The following is a 20,110-nucleotide window of genomic DNA, read 5'->3' as shown; positions in this document are numbered from 1 at the left end:
GGAACGTTCTGGTTCTAAGTTAATTAATTCCCATCCAACCCCTGCCATGGCTAGACTACACCCTCAAGTCAGGTGTTTACTAGTAAGATGTCTTAGGATTCATACATTCACTTATCCATTTATGGATAAGTTTACTCAACAAAGATTTACTGAATACCTACCGTAAGAGTAGAAATAGAAAAGGGAGGGGAATGGAAACATATTTCTAATAAATTTTTAATAGTGTATAGCAGGGTCCTCAACCTCAGCGCTATTGGACCCAATAATCCTTTGTTGCAGGGGCCTGCCCTGTGCTTTGTAGAATGTTTAACAGCATAACTGGCCTCAACCCACCAGATGCCAGAAGCACCCCCACCCCAGTTATGACTATCAGAAATATTTCTAGACATTGCCAAATGTCCCTTGAGGGGGCAAAATAGCTGATGGTTGAGAATCACTGGCTTAGAATATTAGGAATCGTCATCAACACTTCATATACATTTTTTTCATTTAATCTCTCTGCCCCAGTAAGCCCTTAAGAAATATGGTCTCAATAGAAGTGTAAGAAAAATCAAATGATTTCTCAGAGCTTCATGGGTAATAATTATGGCATTTGGACTTTAAATCTAGGTCTTTCTACAGACTACATCCCCAGACTTCCATACAACACACTGTCCTACCCCCAGAAGAACTTAACATCTCGTTGGAGAGATGTGATAGGAGCTTGGTAAGTGCCAGTTGCATTCACTGGAGAATAAGTGATGTGAACATTCCAAGAGAGGTAACAGTAGGTAAGGGAGGTCAGGGAACACATCCTAGAGAGATGAGAATATTCTTTCGATATGTGTGGATTAACAGTTTGATTGGAATAGTGATTTTGTGCTGAGGAGTGGCGGGTGGTAGGACTTGGACAGGTAGCTTTGGGTAGCAGTTAAGAGCCTGCGCTGGGGGTGCCTGAGTGGCTCAGATGGTTAACCATCTGCCCATGGTCTCCAGGTCCTGGGATCGAGCCCCACATTGGGCTCCTGGCTCGGTGGGGAGTCTGCTTCCCCCTTTCCCTTTGCCTCCCTCTCTGCCTCTCCCCCTGCTCATGCATGCATATGCTCTCACTGTGTATCTCTCTGTCTCAAATATTTAAAAAAAAAAAAAAAGCGCCCATGCTGGTTCCAGGTGGAATTTGTTTGAATTCTGGCTCCTCCACATACTAGTTACATGACTGTGAGCTAATGAAGGAATCTTTTTTTTTTTTTTAAGATTTTTATTTATTTATTTGACAGAGATAGAGACAGCCAGCGAGAGAGGGAACACAAGCAGGGGGAGTGGGAGAGGAAGAAGCAGGCTCACAGGAGGAGCCTGACGTGGGGCTCGATCCCACAACGCCGGGATCACACCCTGAGCCGAAGGCAGACGCTCAACTGCTATGCCACCCAGGCGCCCCTAATGAAGGAATCTTTTAGCCCAGTCTCATTGCCTGTAAAATGGGTTGATAATCATGGATAGTACATATTCTTAAGATTGCAATAAGGATTTAATGAGCAAATATACAAGGGGCTTAGAACAAAACCCAGAATCCAGTAAGTGCTCAATAGATGCTGGCCACTTAATGCTTGATTCTGTTGAACTTCAAATAGTTTAGAACCTATATTGTAAATAATGGGAGCTTTTGAATCAAGGTTCACAGGTACTGCAGTTCCCCTTCCTGTACTTATGGCAAGATCATGAATTGGCGTCTTCGGGTTGGAAGACATCTCTGGTTGCCTCAACTGTTCCCAGAGTACCAGCGTCAGATTGTTCAATCCCTCTGTGGGGGCTTTGGGCTTGAAGCCTCGGAGACATCTTTCCAGCAGAGATTTAAAGGGGGGAAGACGCAGCCTGGGCTTGTGTTCAGATATTCATTCACTCTTCTGTACATTCAATCAACATTTACTGAATACTTTTTTTTCATTCTGGGCATCATGTTTCTATTAACTACATCTGGAACACCAATAAGTCACCACTCTGCCCATGTGTCAGCTGCAAGTTTATTGGATAGAATTGTCATTGTTTAGTTTTAAGACAATTCAAAGTTATTTCTGTGGCTTGTGTTAAAATCTTGAGGTTTCTTCTCATGCTTCACTTGGTGCCACTGCTGGGCTTTGTACTTATGGAGATCTGATGGCCCTGGATGTGGTTGGGGGTCTTCTCCTGGGAATTTCCTCTTTCTTCCTCTCTCCAGCTTTTTATAGCTACATAAGGTTTAGATCTGTTAGCAAACACATGGATAATTATGCCCTTCTCTGTTTATAGACTGGGGATAAATTGTCCTAATGGGAAAATATCTGTCCTTTGTAGTAATTTGGATCAAGCCATTTAATTTTTTGTGTGTGGTTCATTTGCCTTTCTAAAAATCATTTTGATGTTTGTTTCACTCATGAATCATCTATTGTTGATAAACAACAGTACTCAATAAACGCCAGTAAAAATCTTTTCTCGATCTAAAAGTAGTTGACATTGGAGAAGTATGTGACCCATCCATATGTTTTCTCATAGATGTTGAATTAAAGGAAACAGTTGTATTTGAAGACTCAGAGGACCTCTGATAAGAGGCCCATAGAAATGATCCACCAGAGTCTGCCCACCAGCGTGCTGGAAAAACTCAATTCAGCTCAGTTTGTCTCAAAGCATCACTGTTGTAATGCATTTGCATTTATTCTTTCAATAGTAATGGAGAACCTACTATATGCAAGATTAGATTATAGGTGAAAAGCAAAGTGTTTCTAAATAATAAAATAGAGGTACACCTTGATTGGATTCTTCAGCTTTGTGAGAGACAGCAATGTATGCTTCCGATCAGAAGGCAAAGTCAGTCCTTTCTTCTGCTACGCTGGGGAAAAATAATTGCACTCTCCTGGTGATGATGTAAATAAACCTGTAGAAGTCGTGGTTTTTACTGAATTTAGGCCAACATTATAAATGCTTCTTTTTGCAATGTTTCCTCCCTCCTGAGAGGTAAAAGTACTTGATGAGAGGCAGTGGTATAATCGTTAAGCACACCCTTTTGAGTCACACTAGATGGGTTTGAATTGGGAACTCCAAGATTTACTAGCTTCATTACTTATCCCTGTTGTGACTCAGTTTCCTTGTGTTAGAAGAAGGCTAATAATTATTCCCACTTCACAGGGCTCCTGAAAAAAAAAAAGAGAGATAGATAATCTACACAAAGTTGTTAGCACAGTGCCCAACCTAATTATAGTAAGAGCTTAAAAATTCGTAGCTATTATTATCATTAACATCAACTGGTATTTGTGTACCCACTAAACAAAAAGCAACGTTGCCTGTACAGAGAAACAATATAGAAGAGCGAGTCTCTTAAATACACTTATCACCTATTCAGTATCTAAGAGTTGGACATATTCTTAGAGATACCCATTCCAATAAACAAAGGTCCAAGGAGATGCGGGCATATGTTTGTGGGGAGGGTTGCATTCTTGTGGTGCTTTGTTTGTGAGCATAGAGCACAGATGCTCACGATATTTGCTCCCACGTTCAACAGAGAAGACTACTTTAGCCCTGGAAGGGAATGGAAGGCATTCTCTAGCCCAGCTCCTGCCTAAACACGCAAGACTATCACTTAAGAGGGAGTCTGATAGGTGAAGATTGTACAGTGATGTCAGAGTCAAGTCAGTTACCATTAGCATCAAGCAAGCCTTCTTCATGTCTGACCCAAATTTTAATGTTGCATTTGTGTCTCTTTACCTCTTTTGTCTCCTGTGGAGATGAGGAACAGCTGGTCGGTATCCTCTTTATAATAACCCTTCAAATGGGAGACAACTGTTAAGTTTGCCTTTAGGCAGTTTTTACTCTAGACTAAACAATTGCAAATCCTTTAACCTTCCCTCAAAGGTTCTATTTTCTGTCTCTTTAATCATTTTGGTTCTCCTTTGGAACCTTTCCAGTGTCTCCCCATCTCCCTTAAAATAAGGGGCCTCACACTGCACATACCACCCTAATAAGAGTCTATCTGCTGCCAGATTCTTTATTATGGGGGAGGAAGAAGTGGGGAGAGGCACTTCCCTTTCATGTCAGCCTCCCGCCAATGTGAACTCGCCTCAGTGTTGTGTTGCCTATTTCTTATCAGTACAAGATGCAGATTCATATTGAATACGTGGTCTACTGTGATCCTCACGTCTTTGTTTTCTCGAATCTAGATATTAAGCCCCATTTGTGCCTGTCATTTTGATCATCACCCCTCAGGACACTACTTTGTAATCAGCCCTCATGCTGAACTCTCAACTCTTTTTAATGAACCATTTCCTGCATGTGTTAAGGCACTTTGGATTCTCTTAACGTATCAGCAGTTTCTGCTCAAATTAAGACTCTGGGTGTACACACAGCAATTGTAAGTATTATTTAAACCAGACCTAGGGTAAAATTAGAGACCACTTTTTAAGTACCCCTTTGTTTACCGAACCATTGATCTGTTTTCCAGTCAGCAGTGAAACCTGCGAGGGAAAAGACCACGCACATCGTATCTTTCTAGCCTGCTGATGAGAATGTCATATGCATTCCAAAGCTTTCCTGAAATTAAGTTATTATACAGATGTGCTCAAATTTTAATTCCTGGCATATACACACCCTAAACTGAGCTTAGACAACAAAGTTGGTGGGGGAAGGGAGAATATTTATTTGTATTAAAATCCTGGATTTACTTTAAACAGCATTGGTTTGCACATCATAAATTACACACCAGATTGATGGAGCAGAGAAAGTTAGAAGTAAAGCATTAAGAAACTGTCAGTGGGGAAAGCAATCCGAGGGAAAAAAGGATGACTTCTGAAATTATTAGAAAATCATTCAATTTGAACCTAATTCCCATAAAACTTATCAGATCCTGAGATGCCACATGAAAGTATGCTAATGAATCCGCCGGGGCTACCACCCCAAAGCAGAGGAGAGGGAATGGGGAGGGGGGTGAGGAAACCACATCTATTGAAGCCTTATAATATTTGTAAGCCAGACACTCTTAAGAGTTCTGACATACTTGGCTTTTCCTAAAATCATAAGCGTAACTGGCTTTGACCCAGGAATTGCTATATTTTGAGGCATGGCTTGCAAACTTGTTCTCACCGGACACCCGTAGTGTTCTCCTCAGCTCCACATATCATTGCTGGTTGCAATCCCCACACCTCCGGGAGATACACTTTATCCTGGGGTTTTGTTTCCTTCTAGTACTTCCAAAGGAGGACCACCACCACCTGGCATTCCTGCCTGTCTCTGGTTTTGCTGTTGTGCAACCTGAATGAAGCAACTGAGGGTAATTCAGGACTGATGATTATGATAATTAGTTACCAGTGCACTCTGTGGGCTGCTTGGGAGAGAAGACAGATTTCCAGCCTGGCCTTGACATGGGTAGGCCCCTCCCCAACTCTAAGTACCCTTTCCAGTAACAGTAATGGTACTGAGAACTGAAGCCTTCTTTTGCCTCTTCCTTTAAAATGAATTACTTCGAATTGCACCAGATCTACCCCTTGCAAAGCTAACTGACTTTAAGGCGTTGCTGGATGCCCAAGGAGAGAACCATAGCTTAGAGATACAGGTTTGGGGCAAGATGCTGATATGAACCCGAAGGAGTGGGATGAGTGTGTATCCATCTCAAGTCCCAGGAGGCAGAGGGCTTCATTTTGTGCCTAGATTTGTGCCATTCAACCACAGGTGGTCTCCATACCTCTAGCTCCCTTTGGGAGCTCCGACCTGGATCTCTTTGGAAGCCAGGTGAAAATGTGTTGTGAGCAGAAGTTCCTTAATGGTTTGAGGTTTGGCACAGCGATACTTTTTTACTTTTCAACAAGCGTGAAAAGTGGAATAAAATACAATTGGAAGTTAAAAATCTCTTCGGGCAATGAAATGTGGGGCGAATCCCGCTCTGAGAGCCCTCCCTCCGCTTTTAGAAAAGCAAACACTCTTTTCCTGTCTTATTTGTATTCCCATTAATTTAAGACAGGAAGCCCTCGGTGGGTGTGATGTAAACAATTCAGCCTCGTGGGTCGGGCTTCCTCATCAGTTTGCAGCTGGAGAGATGGCTGCGCGGCCCTAAGCCCATTCATGCCTCTCCCGGGGACGACTTGTTGACTGAACCCCGCAGATGACGGGAGGGGCGCGGGAGCGGGAGAAGGTATAAAGGAAATGCTTAAGTTGTGCGGTCACCGGCTATTGCAATTCAGCGGTGGTGAATTTGGTTCCTGCAGCAGAAAGACTCTGACTGAGGTTTCTGAAAAGTTTCTTGACATCCTGCCCGGTGTGATGGTTGTGATTCTGGTTTGGGGCTCCCCCACCCACCCCCTGTAGGAACCCACGCTGCTGCTGGTTATGAAACGGAGCGGTTATGAAATGAACTGGTGTCGGGGAGGTGGAGCTTCTCGAGGCGGCTCGAGGGAGAACTTTTGACCGGGCGAGGGTATCTGGGAAGGGCGTTCTGCGCTCCAAGCGGGCTCCCGCTTACGGCGGACAGCCCCTGAGCGCTTCATGTCCGCGAAGGTGTCTGCACCAGCCACCACAAAGTCCCTGAGACCCTCCCGCGGGCGGCTTCCTTCTCCCCGCCGGGGAGTGACCGGGGAAGGGGTTCTGGAATGCTGTGGAGTTTTGACAAGTGAGCAAGGGAGTGACGGGCCGAGCTGGGATCCCATTACAGTCTTTTCATAACCTCCCAGCCCGGGCTGCGGGCGGGAGGAGGGGTCCTCCCACGGACATGGAGCGGACCGCGAGGACCCGGCTCCAGAAGGACGGCGCGGAGGCGCGCAGGGGGGCGGCGTCCCGGGCGGGGAGCCCGAGCTGAGCGCCCCCTCCCGCGCCCAGCCCGCCGCGGCAGGTGATTAGGCAGCGGCTTGCGCGCGCGGGCGAACGGGGCCCCGGCGCGCAGGATTAGCGCGGCCAGCTGCTCGAGACCCGGACGCCCGCCCGGCCGCGGAGGCATCGGAGCGGAGACCCCCTCCCCCCGAGATGACTTCAGAACTGGAGGTAGGAATAAACCTGGCAAACAGAAACCTCGGGCTTCCCCTCCCCATCGGGTTGGGGTGCAGACCGAGGCTGAATCCACAACTGTGGAAATGTAGCCACAGCCTCAGAAAAACGCCGCAGCCAACTAACTGATCTTGCAAATCACTTGGGTAGACGTCTTGTTTTTGACTTGGGGGATTGGCGTGTTTATAGATGGTTTGTGTTCCTTGGGAGGAGTAAGCGACTTGGAACTGGTTTGCCAATTACTGACGGAAGGAAGTGCCTGGTGGTGGTGGTGGGGGGTGCTGGGGTGCCGAGGAGGGGAGGCACAAGGGACAAGTCTGGAGGGGCTCCAGAGCCACTGTTCCTTCAGACACCTCGGATAAGAGGTGCTGTTGAAGCCTACGGAGTGTGTGTGTGGGGGGGTGCCCCAGCAACCCCCGTATCTGTTACACTGCTCTTACACCATGCTTCTCTCTGGCTCACAGGGAAGGGGATCTGGGAAAGAGCAAAGATGCGTCTTGTACCAGCGGGAACTTTTTTTGAGCCCTCAGGAGGTCATGATCTCTTTTGGGGACAGATCTTTGCCCCAAACTACTAAACAGCCTGCTTGGACAACTCTTCCACCACTGATTCACAGAATATTTTGATTGTGTCCACAAATCTAAGAATTTAAAGATGAAAGATGTTTAGAAAGAGAACGGCCATATCTATCATATTACTGCCTAGTAGATAGTTTATAAATACTAGGGGTGAAGTTAAGTCAATCTTGCCTCATGAGATGCCGGTAAGGAGGAGATAACTACAGCTGTCATCCTGGGAACCATTTCTGGGAGAAAAGCTGTGAATGTAAACAAGTAAATACTTTTCATAAAAATAGGTCAGGCTGAGTTTAATAGCATAAGGGGCATGACTTAAACCTTAAGTAATGATATCACAAAAAGCATGGCATAAACATCTTCAAATACACATGAATATAGTACTTACAAACTTTGACGCCTAGACTGTTTTGCCCTTGCAGATGAATTGAAAAATAAGGTACACGGGTGTTTTTCTACCTCCAATGTTAATCTGACCACTATACACTCAGTAACCTACAGATACCCTGTGGCCCTTTCTTTAGCTGAGATATTAACAAAATTAACAGGATCTACCCACAGTTCTTTGTTTTCAGGATCTCTAGTCAAATCCATTGTCCCTAGGATGCAGCCATAGCACTCACAGGTAGGGTAGGCTTTGGGAAAGGAGACCTGTGTCTGGTTCTAGAAGAAAAAAAGGAGTTCTTAGAGTGGGCCACACCCAGAAGAAACAGGACGTACCAGAGAAAGTGGGTAAACCCAGGTGGACTCAGGATTTCGGGCTTTCTCGTGTTCTTCCAGCCTTGAGCTCTGTTAGCCTGCACAGCTGGGCGTAATCTTCCTTAATCTAGCGGGAAAAGGAGACCTCATCAAGAGCAGCAAAGTTTCCAGAAACCACCTTTCTGCTTGCCTTCTCACTTCCATAAATTGCCCGACACTGCACATGGCATGTACAGCTCCCTTTAATCCTCTGTTCCTAGTAATCTCCTCTGTAAATCCAGGCAGGTCACACTTAGGAATTGTTTCCTTGAAAGGAAATGGTGACCCCATTCTGGCCCGTTTCCTGGGACATTAAGTTCTCATCTCATCTGCACTGCCTAGAGCTCATCAACTCTTCTGTTTCCCAACGGTTCACCAAGTACCTTTGCTGTCTTCTAGATGTGGGTTCTCATTCTGGGATCTGATTTAGACCCGAGTTTGCCATTTTTCCTCATCAAAACAATGCTTGTATATAATGTCAAAGTCAAATATCTCTATAAGGCTTATCAGTAGAAACAGCAGCCACTTGCCCCACCCTCCATCAGCCTCAACTCCTGTGCCCCAAAGATGAGCGGTTTCAACATTTTGTGTGTATTCTTCAATACAGCAGGTTCTCTCCCTCACCGGTCCTCTGGCCTCCCTCCCCGCTCTGGATTTGCGGCTTGTGAGGCCTGCCACACACCCATCATCCTGAAATCTCCTTTCTTTATCTTACTGGGCACTGACTTTTGCCTCTTTCCCATGTGGCATCCCCTGTGTTCTAGACTCACATCTTCCTCTTTATTGGTTTCTGTTCTCTTTCTGGTAAAACACAACTTCTACAAGTTTCTGAGAAGGAGTATGTGGGAAATCAGTTTTTTAAGATCTCCCAAGTTTCTGTGTTTGATGGGCTATGAAGGTTGGAAACACCTTTCCCTCAGAATTTGGAACACATTGATCTTTAGGTTCAATATTGCCATTGAGATGTCTGTCCTTCTAATGCCTGGTGCTTTGAATGTAATCATTTCCCTCTCTCTGAAAGTTTTTAGGATGTTTTCCTCGTTCTTTGTAATGTCCTTTCTCTCTGTAATGAAATTTCATTTTCATATATCTTGCTGTGAGGTTTGTTTTTTCCCCCATCCATTTTACTTGGCTTTCAATACACCTTCTCAATCTGGAAACTCATATCCTTTGGTTCTGAACAGTTTTCTGGAATTAAAAAAAAAATCATTTCCTCTTTTGGAACATCTATTTAGTTGGAAGGGGATCTTCATGGATTGGATTTCTAATTATTTTTTCTCTCCTTAAAAAAAAAATTGCTACTTCCTGGGAAATTTCCTCCCTTTATCTTCCAACCCATATATGAATCTTTATGTCTGCCATCAAATTTCTAATTTCCAAGAGCTCTTTAAAAATCTCTGAAATATTCTTTTTATAACCTCCTGTTCTCGTTTCACGGATGAAAAGCTTTCCAACTCTCTGCAGATCTCAATGACAGCTTCTTTGAAGTGTTCCTCTATTCCCTGCACAGTTTTTTTCCCTCAGATTTCCTCTTAGTCTTTGTTTTGTTTTTAAATCTCGTGCTTAAAAACTTTCCTCTAATGTCGAATGATCCTGGCCTGATCACTTAAAAGCTAACTGGAAGGTCTGCCTGTGGATGGGGCTTCTACCCAGGAATAAATAGCTCCTTCTTTCCAAGAAAGACACCTAGAACACTGTTCCGGAATCTAGAACAATGCCTGGCACACAGTAAACTTTCCATTCTTATTTGCCAAGCAATCGAATGACGTAGGATCTTGCTAGGGCCCAGGTAGTAGCGAGTATTAGAGGCTCCCAGGTGATTCGAGTGTGCGGCTGGCCCTGAGCACCTCTGCTGTAACAGGATTTTCATGCTAAGCGGTTTCACTGGAGAACCCCCACGTTCAGTAGAAGGTCGTTCCTCCCAGAGGAAACTGACCGGGTGAAGAGAAATCCCCGTCCCCGTCTCCTAGGGGACTCGGTTGGCTGTGGCATTCTGTGAGCCAGATTCAGGTAGGAGACCAGGACTCAAACGTTCAGTATGGAGACTTTCTTTTGTTTCCCTGTTTGTAAAGTGGCACCCCTACCCTCGGCTACCTTTGGCGTCTGAGTCCAGAGTTGCTCTGATTTAGCAGAGCAAACCCCTCATGGAATGTGGGCAGTCACATGGGAGCTAGGACTAAGGAGATTATGGGGGTCTGACAGCTTCAGGCACAGGCTCTTAGCCAGCCCCCCTGCCTTCGGCACCCCTGTGGGGTGGCCCCATTTCCAGAGACTGTCTCTGGACTCTGTCTCTCAGACTCCGCTTTCTCTCATCTGCTAAGTCAGTTACCACTGGACGGACCACTTCCCAGCTTCCAAGAATTTGTTGCGATCATTGCTTCTTCAGTTCTCCTTAAGAGTTTGGCAAACGCTTCCCCCCATGCTTAAAACAAATTCCTTTACTCTCATTTCAATCCATGTTTACTGAGGAGTGAGTCTCTCTGCCTCATGTCCCAGCTTTGCCCTGGAACCCTCCTCTCAGATCTTTCTGTATTTATCCTCCTATCTACCACAGGTGTCCACTTGGAACAGAAATGCAAATAGGCCACATTGTACAGTCATTTCAGCAATAATCATCAAAAAAGCCCAAGTCCTGGGGCACCTGGGTGTTTCAGTCGGTTAAGCATCTGCCTTCGGCTCAGGTCATGATCTTGGGGTCCTGGGATTGATCCCTGCATTAGGCTCCCTGGTCAGCAGAGAGCCTGCTTCTCCCTCTCCCTCTGCTGCTCCCCCGATTGTGTTTCTCTCTGTCAAATAAATAAAAATCTTTTTAAAAATAAATACAAATGCCCAAGTCCTGAATAGGGGGTTATTGGGCATTTTTACTAAATATGTTAACATCTTCTCCCTCAAGTCATTAACCTGCTTCTTTGTATGTGTGGAGTATCTGGCAGAAGGCATTTTTGAACGTGTTTGATTGGCTTACCAGAATTCTATCTGTGAGAATAATGTACAGCATGTTAATTTTTTGAAGTATATTCCTGTTCGTTTCCTTTTGGGGACCCCAGAAGTCCATTGGGTGGTTTAGTGGTCATGTGGACTCGGGAGCATCCATTTTCTGAGGTGATGAACACATTCCGGTTGTGGTACCTCCATTCCACACCCCAGAGACAAATGAAGGGAAGAGTATGTGGTCCAAGTCTGGGCAATGAGGTGTGAAGAAATGTCTCTCATGGAGTGTCTAGGGTAGGCTTACTCGTTGTTAAGAAAAAGACATGAGCAAATGACCCCTTTGCTTCCTTAGTGCTTTGGTGTCTAGAACCGCTGTAGGCATCTTGTCTCCAGCCTTAGGATGAAGTCAACACACAGGAGAGAGCAGATCCCAGAGCCTTCTCAAGAAGGTTTCTCTTGCAGGTCCCATCATGTGAGATGATTAATTTCCTCCTTGTTCAAGCCATTTTGTTGGTTTTGTTTTTGTTTTGTTTAAAGTAATGTGGGGCTTGAACTCACGACCCTGAAGTCAAGACCTGAGCTGAGATCGAGTCAGACACTTAACCGACTGAGCCACCCAGGCGGCTCTAAAGCCATTTTGAATCAGGGTTTGGTACCATTTGCTGCCAGACTGATAGAGGTGGACGTTTCTTTATGCGTGGTCTCATTCCTAAGAGAGTAAAGGCAGATGGTGGGCTTACCTTCCTGAAGATCTAAGCTGCCCGATTCCTTATTAATGTTATTCTCTCTTCCAACTTCGAAAGAAGGAATAACTGTGGAGACATTTGGTGGGGGAAAAGAGGAGTCCTTGCTTGGGAGCTTGTTAGCTGATCCCAGTGAGAGAACATACTGGGGCTATCACAGAAGTGAAGACCGTTCTTGAAACAACAAGGCAATGAAGAAACCCCACGCATCCCACCCTGTGAAAAGCCAAGCACTAGTTTTCATTCACTCCTGTGGTTTTGGAAGCTGGCAAGTCTTCCATACTTCCACACCTCCAAGGCACACTTGGCATTGTTGCCTCTGTCTTCCATCCTTTGTCTTTTCGGCATCCCGGACTTTGGGGAGCTTTGAAGATGAGATGGACTCTGGAAGTGCTCAGTGGTGTCAGTAAGACTGAACGCAGGAGAAAGTAGACTGTCCGTACCTGTTGGCCCCAGTATGGCTCCAGTGGCAATGGCATACTCTCTTTACTTTTATGAATAGAGATTATATGAATAATCTCTTCCATTCCCAGTATAACGTTAGCCTGAAGAGAAGCCCTTAATTGTTCTTAGCATTATACCACCCTTTTCCCATTTGTATCTTTTACTAAACCTTGACTGTAAGGCTGGGAACTTCCTATTGTAATACAGCTAAGGTTTACTGAGCGCTTGCTACTTGTCTGGCTCTATCATAAGCTTTACATGTATGAGCTAATGTGATCCTCACAATGATGTCATGAAGAAGGTGCCGTGAGTACCCCGTCTACAACAGAGATCACTTGAGGCACACGTATTTAAGGAAATTGCTCAAGGTTGTCCAGCTTTTCAGTGGTGGAGCAGCGATTCAAATGTTGGCAGTCTGGTTCTGCGTGCTGTGTAACATATATGCCTTATACAATATATAATTCCTCATTATACCCCAAACACCCCTACACCATCTGTAGTGTACAATAGGGATTCACATGTTACTGTGAATGAATAAACACAAGGCTTTTTCGTGTCATTACAGACTCATTAATTTTAATGGCAGCATATTTCCCCAAGGACTCATAATTGTGTAACCATTTCCCCAGGATTAGACACTGTGGCAGTATGGGCTAGGATATCTGACACTGGGACTGTCCCAAGAAATCTCGATACATGATCATTAATTAGGAGGTGACCCCCAGAGACCTTTTTTAACCTCCTCTCCCTCCCTCATGGCATTTTTCTCCCCACCCTCTGCCCCCCCCTTAGGAGCGATCCTAGTCCTCGGCCCATTCCGGATTCCCGTTGCCATCAATAGAACCCTGAATAAAAGTAGATGGTGTTATAGAGACTTTAACACTTTGGAAACTCTTCTGAAGGTCCCTGTTAGAGGGTAAGCATTAGATGGCAGGAAACTGCTATATGGAATGTGGATCCCTGAAATGTCGCCTGCCAAGTGCCATTTTCCAGGTGGTTTCTCATAACCCGTCATTTTGCACTTTTGCATCCGGAGATAGTCTATCTGATTCTTATTTGTTAAGACTGTTGGCTGACCTCTGGGATTCTTGTTTTAATTGCCAACTGATAGAAAACATAAATGGAAAAATGTGTTAGTATGCAAACTTTGGAGTTTGTTTTATCTTTGAAAATTGGGGGGCTGGTAGGGATAGAAGATTAAGGAAAACTTATGAGACAGTTTTATATGGTTAACGGGCTATCTTTTTAACAGTTTCACTTGTTGGGTCCTATGTAAACAAATGCACCACGTATCAAACAGTAGGAGCATTATGTAGAGGTTGTTTGCAGTTAAAGAAGTTTGTGTTATAAACTAAATTATATCTGAGATATGTTAGAAGACCTTGATGTTTAAATTTAGATTAATCCTGGGGCACCTGGGTGGCTCAGTTGGTTAAGCATCTGCCTTTGGCTCAGGTCATGATCTGCGGGTCCTGTGATCAATCCGGCCCCATGGCGGCTCCCTGCTCAGCGAGGAGTCTGCTTCTCCCTCTGCTCCTTCCTTCTGCTCATGTGTGCTTGTGCGCGCTCTCAAATTAATTAAAAAATCATTTAAATTTAGATTAATCCTACGGTGAAACCCTTTTGTAGAACAGATACTTTTTTTGAAAAGTCAAAGATACACTTGTTCCAAATATATCTCAAATGCATAGGCATGTGTGTATAACTTCTAAGAGTGTGCATGTATGCGTGGGTGTTGTCTTTCCTCCCCAGACCCCCTCATTCATTCTCTGCCTTCCTCTGCACCAGGAGGTTTATAGTGCTGCGAACTACAACGTCTGGACTCCCTTGTCTTGTTTCTGGTTGGCTTCAGCCAATGGGAAGCACAGGCAGGGCAATCAGAAGGCAGGAGAGAGTGTTGGGGTATTTACCCCCGTCATCACCGCTCCCTTGGTCTTGCAAAGATTCTGACTATGGCTCAATTTTTCTAAGCTCTTGATGGGCAGCTCACTGTCAAGCCTCCAGTTTCACTGCTTCCTCTTGCTGCCCTTCAGACCTAAAGGTTACGGTAATGGTTTCCCAGCTAGCTGGTGGCTAGCCCCTGGGTACTTCGTCCTGCCCACATCTCTCTAAGTAGTCCCTCCATAAAGTTCTCTCTCATTAAACCCTTTGGAGTATGCCTTCTGTTTCCTGCTGGTACCCTCATAATACAGTGTATGTTCATCTCTTTCTCATATAAAATCTTATCTTGTCTGGCTCTGAAATGCCAGTTTTACATTAGTATGTCTGAATTTGAATTGTAGCTTGTCCTGTCCAAGAATTGTCCTTTTATCCTTGTATCTTATCTTTTCTGTTAGATCACTAGTCCTGGGGAGTGAGGCAGGGGTGCGAATTATTCCGCTCCCTACAACCTCTAGTATGCTGTTTTATGTACGGAGGTCACAACAATAGGCAACTCTAAGTAAAATAACCCATAAGAGTACATGTATGTATATGGTGTACACGTGGTATAATATATCTGTGACTATTGGGTTTTTTTTTAATAACCTTTATTTGTATCCTTATCAGCATTGGTTCATTCATTTATACAATAAACAGTTACCAAGGGCCAGTTCTAGGCAACACATTATGCTCGGTATTCACATGGGCTCCTCAGAGTTCATGAAGGGTCGTAAAGGGGTTTCATGAAGAACTGAAACAGAATTTTCAGGCAGGAAGGAATCTGAGAGCATATCTGGTTTAATCATTTTCAGGTGAAGCACAGGCTGAGCGGGCCCATGCTTTGCTCGGGAGCACAGGTAGAAGGTGGTGTAGTGACCAGAGCTTGGTGCCCTGACTTTCTCCTTGGGGGCTTCTTTCCCTTCTGTCCTGCCGCCTGCTCATCTCCTGGGTGCTTTCTGGCAAAAGGAGCCTCCATAAGGTATCCTTTAGAAAGCCTCTCTTATGCCCCTTATTGCTTCCCTCTGTGTTGCAAATGCAAACCGGATAGTCATGCTCTGAGCTCATGAAAGTGCCTAATAGGAGGCAGATGGTGGGTTCTAACCCAGGCTCCAGCATCAGCCCCACGTGTAGACAGCTGGGGGAATAATTCAAACCAACCCACAGCCACTCTAGGACATCTCCCTTCACCAGCTATAAACTCTGGAGCAACATTTTATGTGGGGGTATGAGGTGTTGGGGTTGGGCTGAGAGTGAGATACGTTCTGCAGTTCCCTGAGCCAGAGTCTCGGGCCTCATCTGTAGAAGATGCGATCTCCAAGTCAGGCCTGGGCTGCTCACAGACCTGGTCCCTGGAGGGCCTTTCCTGACTGGCGCTTTTCCTGTGACGATGGCCCTTTATGAGTCCACTTAGCACAAGGACCAGAGTACAGGTATTCCCTACAAAACCAAAAACCTTTGGCTCCATTCTATTCACCTTAAAGTTGGTTTAAGATGGACAAGAAAAAGCCTTTCCTTAACAGAAACAAAGCGGATTGGCCTAGGTCTGTATGTGATGATAAGATGTTACATTCTTTCACACATGCAGGTCCGCTGGGAGGGGGCTGACAAATTGTTAGTCCTCACCTGTAAGACTTGAGCTCAAGATTAGGGAAAGAGAAAGCAGGATCGTGTCTTTACTGAGTCCTGCTGTTAGTCAGGCTTTGTGCTGGGGGCTTTTTTAACTAAAGGATCTCACACCCAGACAAGCTAAGTGTTATATGCCCATTTTGCCGATCTGGCCACTAAGGCTCAGTAGGGCCGTGATATACTCCGAATTCCGTAGCTAGTGTAAAGTGATAGATCACCTTCTCGGTTCGGACTCCCCAGATAAACCTTGTCAGGAGGTAGTGCCGTTCCAAGCCCAGCTGGCCCACAGTCATGCCGAGTGATGCTGGGCAGTTAGCTAGCTTCTCTGCGTTGGTTTTCTCAACTGTCAAGTGGGAATGAGGTGCGTCACCCCCTCCCGTAGTGGTGACAGCGGAGACGCTGTGCACCTAAAGTGTTCATCACTGTGTCGGGCACATAAGCCTTTAATGAAATTGAGCTCCTGTGCCCCTGGAGCTGGGTTTGCTGCTTCTCTTTTCTAGACGTGCTTTGTCAACTGTCAGCTGTTCACTTCCCAGAGTCGTTTCCTTCGCCATAAAATGAGGCTTGGGGTAAAGGTCAGTTTCTTAATGGAGAAAAACCTGAGAAGAACAAAACAAACCCCCGTCTTTCGTGTTGTAACTATCAAGCTTCCAAAAGTGTGCAGTCTGTGTGTTACTTCAGGATGTAACCCACTCACGTCTACTGTGAGGATGTGGACTCGGTCAGCTGCTCTGGACGTGGCTTGGTGAGTCCAGCCAAATTCCAGCAACACTTCCTCAGTTCCTACCACTCAGGTTTTCCTCTCTTTCATGACTCACGGTCCCTGTTGTGAAGAGAAACTCCATTTATTGTTTTCATTTACATTATACACAATACTCTCTGAATATTACTTCACTTCTGGTCACCAAATGTGTGTGTGTGTGTGTGTGTGTGTGTTGGGGGGGAAAGGTTTCCCCACACCAAACAATGCTGGGACACCAGCTGGGTGTCCTCCAATTCAGTCTAATTCGGACACTGTCTACCTGCCGAGATGGTCAGACCCCACAGGTTAAGGGCTCAAGTCCCACAGGACTGTCCCCCTCTCCTCCCTACAAGGCACGCTCCAACTGAAAGTCCCAATTTTCACTTGTGCTTCCGACCAACTGACTATAAATAGGGTCCCGTGACCCCTCCTGTTAGTTCCTACTGTTAATTAATTGGGTTTGATGAATTTGCTAGAGCAGCTCACAAAACTCAGGGCAATAGTTTACTTAACCAGATTACTGGCTTATTATAAAAGAATGTAACCCAGGAACAGTCCTATGGAAGATACATAGGGAAGGACATAGGGAAGGAAGCTCGGAAGCCCTCAGAACCCCATCCGTTTGGGTTTTTATGGAGACTTTGTTACGTAGACATGCTTGATTAAATCATTGGCCATCGGTGATTAAATCTCCAGCCCCTCACTTCTCCCTGGAGGTAGGGAAGTGGGATTGAAAGCTCCAGCCATCTAACCTGAGTCTGGGTCCCCTGGCAACCAGGCACCATCCTTAAGGACTTTCTGGAAGTCACCACATTATCATAAATTCAGATGCGATTGAAAGGGCCTTTTTATGAGTAACAAAAGCTACCTATTTCACCTTTATTGCTCTGGAACTATTTCAGGAACTAAATGATATGAGGAAAGATGCCCCTATGGCTGTTATATAGGGAATTAGAAGGGGTTTAGAAACTCTGTGCCAGGAACAGTGAACAAAGACCAAACATTATGTCTTATAATTAATCACAATATCACACTGTTGCTGTATATTCATCATTATTATCGCCCTCTTTTCTCCTCCCTCACTCCCCCAACTGAAATTTAAGGGCTGCAGTTAACACCTTGACAGCTTAGAATGTTTTCCATTGTTCTTTTCCACTTTGGTCACTAACAGGCAGGGGCCTAGTGAAGCTCCTAAGGTATTTAGGCCCTCCCCTAGAATGTTCTAGAAAGTTCTCCCCATCTCTGGCTTTCTTTGCCATTGGTAAGGCTTTTTAGCAGTGTTAGAATGGAGCTCAGAGTCTTGCTGCTAGAGCATCTGAGGGAGGAGAGAGGGTGGATCTCACCTCCTTCAGAAGGTAATGATGGGATGTGGGAAGACTTCTGACCATACAGCTGCCCAGGAGTCTCCCCGTTGCACATAGTCTCCTGCTACCATTAAAATCATCACACCACACAACTGTATATACTGTTTGTAAAAGAAGAAAGACTGAAGATAGAAAGGCAGTAGCCCTCCCAGCCCGGCCTGTGTGGCAGCCGCCATCTGTCCTGTGGGGGAGGCACCCGATTCTGGATCCTCTAGACCAGGCATTTTGGATTCCCCAATTCTGCCCGGAGGAAGTCCACTTATGATTCCGTACCATGTTGCCATGGCTGCCTGCTGAGGAGAAAAGGCAGACCTGAGGAGATGTGGGAAGTGAAGTTATACAATTTATGTCATATCCCCAAATGGAAGGCATGGTTCCCTCACCCCTCAAAGAGTTATGAACAGAGATGAGGGAGTCGGCTTAAATTGGAATCTATACATTTTCTCCTGCTGGGGGAGGGTCTCACAATTATTTTATTTTGAACATCAAAGTACTATTTAGGAAACACACATTAGCCTGAAATGACCTTCGTCAGTGCTGGTTTTAGATGCTTATAGAGGTCAACTAAGGAAATCGTATTAAAAAAAATCTAATAATATTTCTGGGCATCTGACCTCACAATAACAAGTGTTGGATTTCTTTGTAAACAAGACTTTTAAAGACCATTTAAAAATGGAACAAGTTAAGAACCTTATCCAAATAACTGGAAATGAAGGAGACAGTGGAAAACTCAGAAGTAGCCATGTTCACAGGACAGGTGTAAAAATGCTGGTGCAGACTTCGAATCAATATTTTTCTAAGGTGTGAGGAAACCAGAAATATTTCTAAATTAGCAGTAACTTATTACATAATATCTGCATATATATTTATGTACATACAATTATGTATATTGCAATATTAATATCTTAAATAGCTTAAGGTAAATATTATAAATGTTCTGTTTTTAACATCATAGGTGAAATGTCTACATTTGCATCATTTACATTTATCTAACCAAATCCCCCCCTCCGATATTTAAAGGGTCTTCTGATTGGGACAGTAAGGATCACTTACGTTTGAGTCACCTTTGTCCAGCTGAGATGTCTTTTGTTCCCCAACTCTATAGGAAATGCACACTGATGTCAAGAAGTATTTTTATAATGTATATTATGTTTTTTCACCTTGAATCATTGCTTCAATAATTCTATTCTTGTTTTTACTTAAACTCTCTTGGTTTGCAAATGCCAAAACAAAACACAGTGAACAGAAATGCAGAAGATTAAAATGGCTCAAATTTTAATATTGTCTCTAAAATCAGTAAGGGATTTAAACTGGGAAAGGAGTACTAGCTTATACTTAGGGGTCCTTCTATCTAGACATGTGGCAGGTGGAGATGCATGGAGCAGACGAAGACAAGTACAGGCTGTTGTAGAAAGCTAGAGCCCGTGACACTATTGATGACCCTGTGTGCAGAGCTGAGAGCCTGTCTGTGGAGAAGTGGCTTACAGAGCACAGCCAATCTTGGGCAGCCTGTCCGTTGGTAGTTTTGGTGAAACAAACAAGAATTTCCCTCAGGAAGAATCACGGGCACAGGAAGAACAGACCTCACTCCTCTGGCCCTTTTTGATTCTCCACATGGGAGTATGAATGTATATCTTCCCCACAGCGTATCTGGCCAACAAGTAATCACAGGCCAATAGGGAAATTTCCACTCAGAAAAAACACATCACCAACCAGAAGCCACCTTACAAAGAACTTTATCTTCTCATGAGATAGATTTTTCTAGAAAGTAAACACACTGTGTTTAATTCCCATATGTCAGTGTTAACTGGTGTATCATAGTCCCACCCCTCCCCCAAAGCAGACTTTTCTCCCCTTTGACATGTTACAGGACTTGTGGACCATTTCAGTTGCTGAGAAACCATGGTTGCCTCAAAACTTGCAACGTTGGTATTAGTCAGGTTCTCCAGAGAAACAGAATGGAAAGGAGTGATATATGTATATGGTGGGAGAGGGGGTTATTTTAAGAAGTTGGCTCATGTGATTGTAGGGACTGGCAAGTCTGAAATCTGT

At 44.7% G+C, this 20,110-nt stretch overlaps 1 protein-coding gene across 2 annotated transcripts in view; it reads left to right on the top strand.

Moving 5' to 3' along the window:
• Positions 1-20,110, top strand: part of PDZD2 (PDZ domain containing 2) — a 342,657-nt gene that overhangs the window by 159,190 nt on the left and 163,357 nt on the right. The window contains exon 1 of one of the 2 annotated variants that reach the window (XM_034657050.1): positions 6,049-6,972. The exons of the other annotated variant lie outside the window; for it this stretch is intronic. The gene's annotated coding sequence lies outside the window, so the exon portion shown is untranslated. Of the gene's footprint in view, positions 1-6,048; positions 6,973-20,110 lie in introns of those variants that run through there. 2 annotated transcript variants of the gene reach the window in all.

Source organism: Ailuropoda melanoleuca, chromosome 3, assembly GCF_002007445.2.
Source record: "Ailuropoda melanoleuca isolate Jingjing chromosome 3, ASM200744v2, whole genome shotgun sequence".
Lineage (NCBI taxonomy): Eukaryota > Metazoa > Chordata > Mammalia > Carnivora > Ursidae > Ailuropoda > Ailuropoda melanoleuca.
Note: the sequence above shows the minus strand (reverse complement) of the source record. Positions and strands in the feature narration are given on the sequence as shown.